Genomic DNA, 10,123 nt, shown 5'->3' on the forward strand with positions numbered 1-10,123 from the left:
GTGGCCGCCTCGGCTGCTTCTTGTCTTGCACTCCAAGTCCTCTGGATCACGTTCGTTCCAAAAATCACGCTCCCGAAGGTTTCATTCCGTTTGGACTCCGTTTGATATTCCTTTTCTTCGAAATACCGAAATAGGCAAAAAAACAACAATATGGGTTGGGCCTCCGGTTAGTAAGTTAGTCGCAAAAATGATATAAATGTGTAAAATAAAGCCCATAAACATCCAGAAGGGGTAATATAATAGCATGGAACAATAAAAAATTATAGATACGTTGGAGACGTATCAAGCATCCCCAAGCTTAATTCCCGCTCGTCCTCGAGTAGGTAAATGATAAAAAACATAATTTTTGATGTGGAATGCTACCTAGCATAATTCTCAATGTAATTTTCTTTATTGTGGCATGAATGTTCAGATCCAAATGATTCAAAATAAAAGTTCATATTGATAAAAGAAATAGTAATACTTCACGCATACTAATCAAAGCAATCATGTCTTCTCAAAATAACATGGCTAAAGAAAGTTCATCCCTATAAAATTATATAGTTAGGCTATGCTTCATTTTCGTCACACAATAATGTTCCCAAATTCTACACCCCCAATGACAAGCCAAGCAATTGTTTCGTACTTAAATAATCTCAAACTTTTTCAACTTTCACGCAATACATGAGCGTGAGCCATGGATATAGCACTATGGGTGGAATAGAATATGATGATGGGGATTGTGTGGAGAAGACAAAAAGGAGAAAGTCTCACATTGACGAGGATAATCAACAGGCTATGGAGATGCCCATCAATTGATGTCAACATGAGGAGTAGGGATTGCCATGCAACGGGTGCACTAGAGCTATAAATGAATGAAAGCTCAACAAAAGAAAACTAGTGGGTGTGCATCCAACTTACTTGCTCACGAAGACCTAGGCAATTTGAGGAAGCCCATCGTAGGAATATACAAGCCAAGTTCTATAATGAAAAATTCCCACTAGTATATGAAAGTGACAACATATGAGACTCTCTATATGAAGAACATGGTGCTACTTTGAAGCACAATATATGAGACTCGCTATATGCAGGACATGGTGCTACTTTGAAGCACAAGTGTGGAAAAAGAGATAGTAACATTGCCCCTTTTTATTTGTTTTTTTTCTTTTTTCCTTTTTTTCTTTTTTTCTTTTTTCTTTTTTTTCTTTGGCCTTTCCCTTCTTTTTTTATTTTTAGCCTTTCTTTTTTATTATTTGGGACAATGCTCTAATAATAATGATCATCACACTTTCATTGATTACAACATATGAATTACAACTCAAAACAAGAACAAGATATGACTCTATATGAATGCCTCCGGCGGTGTACCGAAATGGTGCAATGAATCAAGAGTGACATGTATGAAAAATTATGCATGGTGGCTTTGCCACAAATACAATGTCAACTACATGATCATGCAATGGCAATATGACAAAAGTAATGTGTGTCATGATGACAAACGGAACGGTGGAAAGTTGCATGGCAATATATCTCGGAATGGCTATGGAAATGCCATAATAGGTAGGTATGGTGGCTGTTTTGAGGAAGATATAAGGAGGTTTATGTGTGATAGAGCATATCATATCACAGGGTTTGGATGCACCGGCGAAGTTTGCACCAACTCTCAAGGTGAGAAAGGGCAATGCACGGTACCGAAGAGGCTAGCAATGGTGGAAAGGTAAAAGTGTGTATAATCCATGGACTCAACATTAGTCAAAAGAACTCATATACTTATTGCAAAAGTTTAGAATTCATCAAAAACCAAGCACTAAGCGCATGCTCCTAGAGGGATAGATTGGTAGGAAAAGACCATCGCTCGTCCCCGACCGCCACTCATAAGGATGCACAATTCAAGTACACTTCATGTTTCAAATTTGTTACACAACTTTAGCCATACGTGCATGCTTCGGGACTTGCTAACTTCAACACAAGCATTCTTTAAATTCATAATCACCCAACTAGCATGACTTTAATATCACTACCTCCATATCTCAAAACAATTATCAAGTATCAAATTGATCATAGCATCCAATTCACTTCCTATGATAGTTTCCATTATACCCAACTTGGATGCCTACCATTCTAGGACCAATTTTATAACCATAGCAAATACCATGCTATTCTAAGAGACTCTCAAAATAATATAAGTGAAGCATGAGAGACTAGCAATTTCTACAAAATTAAGCCACCACCGTGCTCTAAAAGATATAAGTGAAGCACTAGAGCAAAACTATCTAGCTCAAAATATATAAGTGAAGCACATAGAATATTCTAATAAATTTCAATCAAGTAGGCTTCTCCCAAAAGGTGCATATAGCAAGGATGATTGTGGTAAACTAAAAAGCAAATACTAATATCATACACGACGCTCCAAGCAAAACACATATCATGTGGTGAATAAAAATATAGCTCCAAGTAAACTTACCAATGAACGAAGACGAAAGAGGGGATGCCTTCCGGGGGCATACCCAAGCTTAGGCTTTTGCCACTCCTTATTCCATAGTCCATCAAATCTTTACCCAAAACTTGAAAACTTCACAACACAAAACTCAACAGGAAATCTCATAAGCTCCGTTAGTGAAAGAAAACAAAACCACCACATAAGGTACTGTAATGAACTCATTATTTATTTATATTGGTGTTAAACCTACTGTATTCCAAGTTCTCTATGGTTCATACCACTTAATACTAGCCATAGATGCATCAAAATAAGTAAACAACACACGAAAAACAGAATCTGTCAAAAACAGAACAGTCTGTAGCAATCTGTAACTAACGCAAACTTCTGGAACTCTAAAAATCCTACAAAAATAGGAAGTCCTGGAAAATTTGTCTATTGATCAGAAGAAAAAATAATCAACGCAAAAGCACGTTTCTGTGATTTAAAAAAACTAATTTCGTGCGCGCAAAGTTTCTGTTTTTCAGCAGAATCAAATTAACTATCATCATAGGTTATCCTATAGGTTCTACTTGGCACAAACACTAATTGAAACATAAAAACACATATAAACAGAAGGTAGATGCAAAATTTATTACTAAACAAAAATAAAAACAAAAAAACACAAATAAAATTGGGTTGCCCCCCAACTAGCGCTATCGTTTAACGCCCCTAGCTAGGCATAAAAGCGAAGATAGATTCAAGTAGTGCCATCTTTGGCACTCAATTCATAAGTAGCTCGCATGATAGATTCATAAGGTAATTTGACTTTCTTTCTTGGAAAGTGCTCCATGCCCTTCCTTAATGGAAATTGGAATCTAATATTCCCTTCCTTCATATCAATAATCGCACCAGTCGTTCTAAGGAAAGGTCTACCAAGAATAATAGGGCAAGAAAGATTGCAATCTATATCAAGAACGATAAAATATACGGGCACCAAATTTCTATTTGCAACAATGAGAACATCATTGATCCTTCCCATTGGCTTTTTAATGGTGGAATCCGCAAGGTGCAAATTTAAAGAACAATCATCAAGATCATGGAAACCTAGGATATCACATAAAGTTTTCGGAATCGTGGAAACACTAGCACCCAAATCACACAAAGCAAAACACTCATGATATTTAATTTTAATCTTTATAATAGGTTCCCACTCATCGTTAAGTTTTCTAGGTATAGAAACTTCCAAATTAAGTTTTTCATCATAAGATTGCATCAAGGCATCAACGAGGTAAAAGCTTTATTTTGACTATAAGCATGAGGAGAATTCACAACGGATTGCAACAAGGAAATACAACCTTCTAAAGAACAATTATCATAATCAAATTCCTTAAAATCCGAGATAGTGGGTTCAATACTATTTAAAGTCATGACCTCTCCAATCCCATTTTTACCAAATTTAGCATCAAGATCTAAAAACTCCAAATTATTGGGACGCCCTCTAACTAAAGTTGACTCATCTCCAGTCCCATTATTATTAAGATTCATATTGCAAAAAAAAGATCTAATAGGGGACACATCAACAACTTTAAGATCTTCATCATTATTTTCACGGAAACTAGAAGAACACGCCTTTACAAAGCAATCTTTCTTAGCACGCAATCTAGCGGTTCTTTCCTTGCACTCATCAATGGAAATTCTCATAGCTTTGAGAGACTCATTGATATCATGCGTAGGAGGAGTAGATCTAAGTTTAAGAGAATCAACATCAAGCAAAAGTCTATCAACATTCCTAGCCAAATCATCAGCTTTGAGCAATTTTTCTTCAAGCAAAGCATTAAAATTCTTTTGAGAGATCATAAATTCTCTCACACTATTCTCAAAATCAGAGGGCATATTATTAAAATTACCATAAGAATTATTATCGGAATTTCCATAATTATTAGAGGAATTACTAGGGAACGGTCTAGGGTTAAAGTTTCATCTATAAGCATTGTTTCCAAAACTATTCCTACCAACAAAATTCACATCCATAGATTCATTATTATTCTCAATCAAAGTAGACAAAGGCATATCATTGGGATCAATAGGAGCACTCTTAGTAGCAAATAATTTCATAAGTTCATCCATCTTTCCACTCAAAACATTAATTTCTTCTATAGCATGCACTTTTTTACTAGTAGATCTTTCGGGGTGCCATTGAGAATAATTAGCCATAATATTATCAAGAAGTTTTATAGCATCTCCTAAAGTGATTTCCATAAACGTGCCTCCCGCGGCCGAATCTAAAAGATTTCTAGAAGCAAAGTTCAAACCGGCATAAAATTTTTGTATGATCATCCATAAATTCAAACCATGAGTAGGGCAATTCCGAATCATCAATTTCATTCTTTCCCAAGATTGGACAACATGCTCATGATCAAGTTGTTTAAAATTCATAATATCGTTCCTAAGAGTGATAATCTCAGCGGGAGAAAAATACTTAGAGATAAAAGCATCTTTGCATTTGCTCCAAGAATCAATACTATTTTTAGGCAAAGACGAAAACCAAACTTTAGCATGATCTCTAAGTGAAAACGGAAATAAGTTCAATTTAACAATATCATTATCCGTATCTTTCTTCTTTTGCATATCACATAAATCAACAAAGTTGTTTAGATGAGTAGCGGCATCTTCACTAGGAAGGCCGGCGAATTGATCTTTCATAACAAGATTCAGCAAAGCAGTATTGATTTCACAAGACTCAACATCATTAAGAGGAGCAATCGGTGTACTAAGGAAATCATTATTATTGGTATTGGAGAAATCACAAAATTTGGTATTATCTTACGCCATGGCAACAAGTAATCCAACACACAAGCAAACAGAAAAAGGGCAAGCGAAAAAGAGAGGAGAAGATTGGGAAAAAGAGGGCGAGTAAAACGGCAACGGTGAAGTGGGGGAGAGGAAAACGAGAGGCAAATGGCAAATATTGTAAATGCGAGGGAGATGAGTTTGTGATGGGTACTTAGTATGTGTTGACTTGAGCGAAGACCTTGCCGGCAACGGCGCCAGAAATCCTTCTTGCTATGTCTTGAGCTTGCCTTGGTTCTCCTTGAAGAGGAAAGGGTGATGCAGCAATAGTAGCGTAAGTATTGCCCTTAGTTTTTGAGAACCAAGGTATCAATCCAGTAGGAGGCTCCTCAAAAGTCCCACGTACCTACACAAACAAACAAAGAACTCGCAACCAACCCAATAAAGTGGTTGTCAATCCCTTCACGACCACTTGCGAAAGTAAGATCTGATAGAGATAGTATGATAAGATAAATATATTTTTGGTATTTTATAATATAGATTGGAAAAGTAAAGATGCAAATAAAAGTAGATTGAAAGCTTATATGATAAAAGATAGACCCAGGGGCCATAGGTCTCACTAGTGGCTTCTCTCAAGATAGCATAAGTATTACGGTGGGTGAACAAATTACTGTCGAGCAATTGATAGAAAAGTGAATAATTATGAGATTATCTAGGCATAATCATGTATATAGGCATCACGTCCGTGACAAGTAGACCGACTCCTGCCTGCATCTACTACTATTACTCCACACATCGACCGCTATCCAGCATGCATCTAGAGTATTAAGTTTATAAGAACATAGTAACGCATTAAGAAAGATGACATGATGTAGAGGGATAAACTCAAGCAATATGATATAAACCCCATCTTTTTATCCTCGATGGCGACAATACAATACGTGCCTTGCTGCCCCTGCTGTCACTGGGAAAGGACACCGCAAGATTGAACCCAAAGCTAAGCACTTCTCCCATGGTAAGAAAGATCAATCTAGTAGGCCAAACCAAACTGATAATTCGAAGAGACTTGCAAAGATAACTCAATCATACATAAAAGAATCCAGAGGTGATTCAAATATTTCTCATAGATAAACTTGATCATAAACCCACAATTCATCGGATCTCGACAAACACACCACAAAAAGAGTTACATCAAATAGATCTCCACAAGAGAGGGGGCGAACATGGTATTGAGATCCAAAAAGAGAGAAGAAGCCATCTAGCTAATAACTATGGACCCGAAGGTCTGTGGTAAACTACTCACAACTCATCGGAGGGGCTATGGTGTTGATGTAGAAGCCCTCCGTGATCGATTCCCCCTCTGGCGGAGCGCCGACGAAGGCTCCAAGATGGGATCTCGCGGATACAGAATGTTACGACGGTGGAAATTGTTTTTTGTCGACTTCCTGGATGTTTTCGGGGTACGTGGGTATATATAGGAGGAAGAAGTAGGTCGGTGGCCGCCCGAGGGGCTCATGAGACAGGGGGCGCGCCCTGTAGGGGTGGGCGCGCCCCCACCCTCCTGGCCGCCTCGGCTGCTTCTTGGCTTCCACTCCAAGTCCTCTGGATCACGTTCGTTCCAAAAATCACGCTCCCGAAGGTTTCATTCCGTTTGGACTCCGTTTGATATTCCTTTTCTTCGAAATACCGAAATAGGCAAAAAAACAGCAATACGGGCTGGGCCTTCGGTTAGTAGGTTAGTCCCAAAAATGATATAAATGTGTAAAATAAAGCCCATAAACACCCAAAAGGTGTAATATAATAGCATGGAACAATCAAAAATTATAGATAATTGGAGACGTATCATGCATCGCCAACGGCAAGAGCAACGCCGCAAGGAGGGAGGAGAAATCCGACGCGTGGTGGTCGGCATTGATAACGGCCAGTGCCGTCAAGCTCGACCTACTCCGGACCAACGTCACCGCAAAGAAGAGGAACACCGACCTGGCGTTCTTGATGGGGGCGGACATGTCGACGATGGACGAGCAAGTCAAGGCGTGGCACTTGGCGGAGCGCGGCCTCATCTTGAACCAGATGCCTTCGACCACCATGCCTACGCCCACGCCGACCCCAACGCCGACGCCCAGCCCGAGCGACGAGGCCACACCCATGCCAAGCGCAAGCCACGCCGACGCCGACCAGCCCGAGCACCGAAGCCACGCCGACGCCGAGCATGCCGGCGGCGGCCAGTCCCACGCCGGAGGAGCCCGTCGTTTGATGCGTTCCTTTGTCTAGGCGTCCTTCCATTTGAACGCTGAACTTTCGTGTATGTTTGATCGCCGAACTGTGGTATGTAATCGCCGGACTGTGGAAGATTACTGATGATCGCCAAACTTGTGGCCTTTTTTGGCAGCGGGAAAGACAAGTTTGAATTTATGTGCATCTTGGGGCCGAAACCTGGGGCGCGGCTGTGAACTGGATCGCCCTCGGGGCGAAAAAGCCGCCAATGCATAGGCCAAAACGCAATCGTCGGGTGCATTGGAGATGTTCTTAGAGCTCACATACAGTGATGCCATATTTAAGAAGTTGCAAACGACTATGGCTGCTGGCCAAGCCACACATGACACCTAGGTGTGTTGTAAATTGTTGAGCGTGCAAGGTTATATGCCTTCTTTGTTGCTTTCTCCGCTCAGTTCTCACATGACAGAAATTTGAAATGCTCAAGGCCCAAGAAGCGGTGGTTGACTCACTATGTTTACGATGATTGACTCACTATCCCATGAAGTGTTTGTAAGATTGGTGGTGACCTTATGGGCCATCTCGTGGGTGAGGAGGAAAGCTATTCATGAGGGGGTCTTCCAAAGCCCACTTTCTACCAACTTGTTCGTCAAATGGTTTTTATAGGAGTTGGGAGAAATATCTAAAAGCCCAACAATGAGTGACCAACAGGGATCATGAGGACAGTGCCAAGGCGAATGTTAGCACAACCAACAGGCTTTGCAAAGATTCATGTTGATGCTGATCTATCTAGATCATGTATCGAAGGGGCTGCGACTGCAGTATGTCGAGACTCTGAGGGAGATTATCTCGGTTCTTCATCAGTTGTTATACACGGAGTCAGGGATGTTGCAAATCTTGAGGCTATTGCATTTAGGGAAGAACTAGCTCTAGGCAGATGATCTTCTTCACAATGTTATGGTATCCACAGATTCAAAGCAAGTTGCAAGTGACATTCTCAATGGAAGCAGCGGAAAACATGGACAAATAATAGCTGAGATTAGATTAAGAGCACACGAATTACATTGTACTTGTCATTTCGAAGGCAGGCATCAAATCGTGAAGCCCATTTGCTAGCTAAGTTTTCTCATTCCTTAGATCAAGGACTTGTGGTTGGGCCAACCTCATGATTTTCTTTACACAGTACAGACACAGACACTCATATATACGCACATACACTCATCGCTATGAATGCATGCACGCACACCCTACTCCTATGAGCACCTTCGAAAGACCGAGCTGGCATATTATCTTGAGATTGATGAAGTCGTCACAGACGCATTCGTAGTCGACGGGAACATCGCCTCCCACTAATGCACATCGTTGGAAACCCTGAAATAAATCTAGGAAAATACGAGCATCAATGTCAAGTCTAAGACTTGAACCCTGGTGCGCTGGGAATACAATTGTCCTCTTAACCATCCACCACAAGTTGGTTCACCCCATGATTCTTTATGCATAGTTTTAAAAACCGGACCGGATCGTCGGTCGGACAAAAAAAAACCGGTGCTCACGCCGGTTTTTAAGCACAAAAGGCCGACTGCAACTAGACCGGTGAGAACCTGTCAGACCGGGCATTTTTTTTGTGAAACCGGCTAATAAACCGGGCGATCGAACCGGTGTAGAGAGAAACTCCGAAAAATATTTCCACAAGTAGTGGGATTTGACATAAGTCATGGGCATTTGCCTATCCTAGGGCAGATAACCACCTCACAACCACTTATGTGTTGTCTAATAGAGGAAACCGTTGTTATATTTGACCTAAATTAGCATATATTATTACTCGTAATATATTTTTTTGATTTTCAAAAACCAGCAATCAAACCGGTGCACCAGGGGTCCGACCAGTAAAAACCTGAACCGAAGGCCTAACCGGTTCGGTTTTTAAACTATGTCTTTATGTATCCCAAACTATGTTAACTTTCAGTAATAACAAAGCTTCACACTTCTGGAAAAAAATTATAATGCTAAAATTCATCTGAAAAAAATATAATGCTAAGATTCTAAAAAAAGAAGAAGAAATCCAGTATCTTGTTTCCGTGAACACCACCAGATGCTTGACTACTATGGCCACACGTTCATAGTACGTGCACATGCTGCAGAAGGATAAAGATGTGAAATGGAAACAGCGGTGAAAAAATCGTTCAGTTTGTGACCACAGTTTATTATACCTGGTCAGGTCCATCTTGACGTGGCCTTGTCACGGCCATGGCATCAGCCGTGTACCAACAGGAGCAGCTGCATTTTGAGGTTACAGTTTGTTCGTCGTAATGTCAGGTCTTGCCAAGTGATGACACAGATGCCGCCACTAATCCGCATGATTACTCAGTCACTAGCGTCTACTGGAGTGAGCAAGGTTAACGTTTGATTGCATTCGTCAGGACTCCGTGGCCCAATGGATAAGGCGCTGGTCTATGAAACCAGAGATTCTGGGTTCAATCCCCAACGGAGTCGTTCTCTTTCTTCAAGAACTATTTTTGGGTTAAGAGAACAAATGGTTCTCTCTCAACTTTTTGCCTTCTCGCTCTCAGATAAGAAAACTTTGGTTAAGATAGGTGCAGCGAAGTAGCTTTGCCTTATCAAATATAATCATTTATTAAATATATATATGGTGGGTTTGTATTCCTTTTTCATCAGACTGTTGTCAACAAGTGTTCATATGAAGTATGCATTGGAGCG

At 40.3% G+C, this 10,123-nt stretch overlaps 1 non-coding gene across 1 annotated transcript; it reads left to right on the forward strand.

Annotated features, from left to right (window-relative positions):
* The first annotated feature begins 9,825 nt into the window (after window positions 1-9,825).
* Window positions 9,826-9,898, forward strand: TRNAH-AUG. The gene has a single exon. It is a non-coding gene; the product is annotated as a tRNA-His (tRNA).
* Window positions 9,899-10,123: the final 225 nt, after the last annotated feature.

Source organism: Triticum dicoccoides, chromosome 6B (genome assembly GCF_002162155.2).
Source record: "Triticum dicoccoides isolate Atlit2015 ecotype Zavitan chromosome 6B, WEW_v2.0, whole genome shotgun sequence".
In the NCBI taxonomy this organism is placed as follows: domain Eukaryota; kingdom Viridiplantae; phylum Streptophyta; class Magnoliopsida; order Poales; family Poaceae; genus Triticum; species Triticum dicoccoides.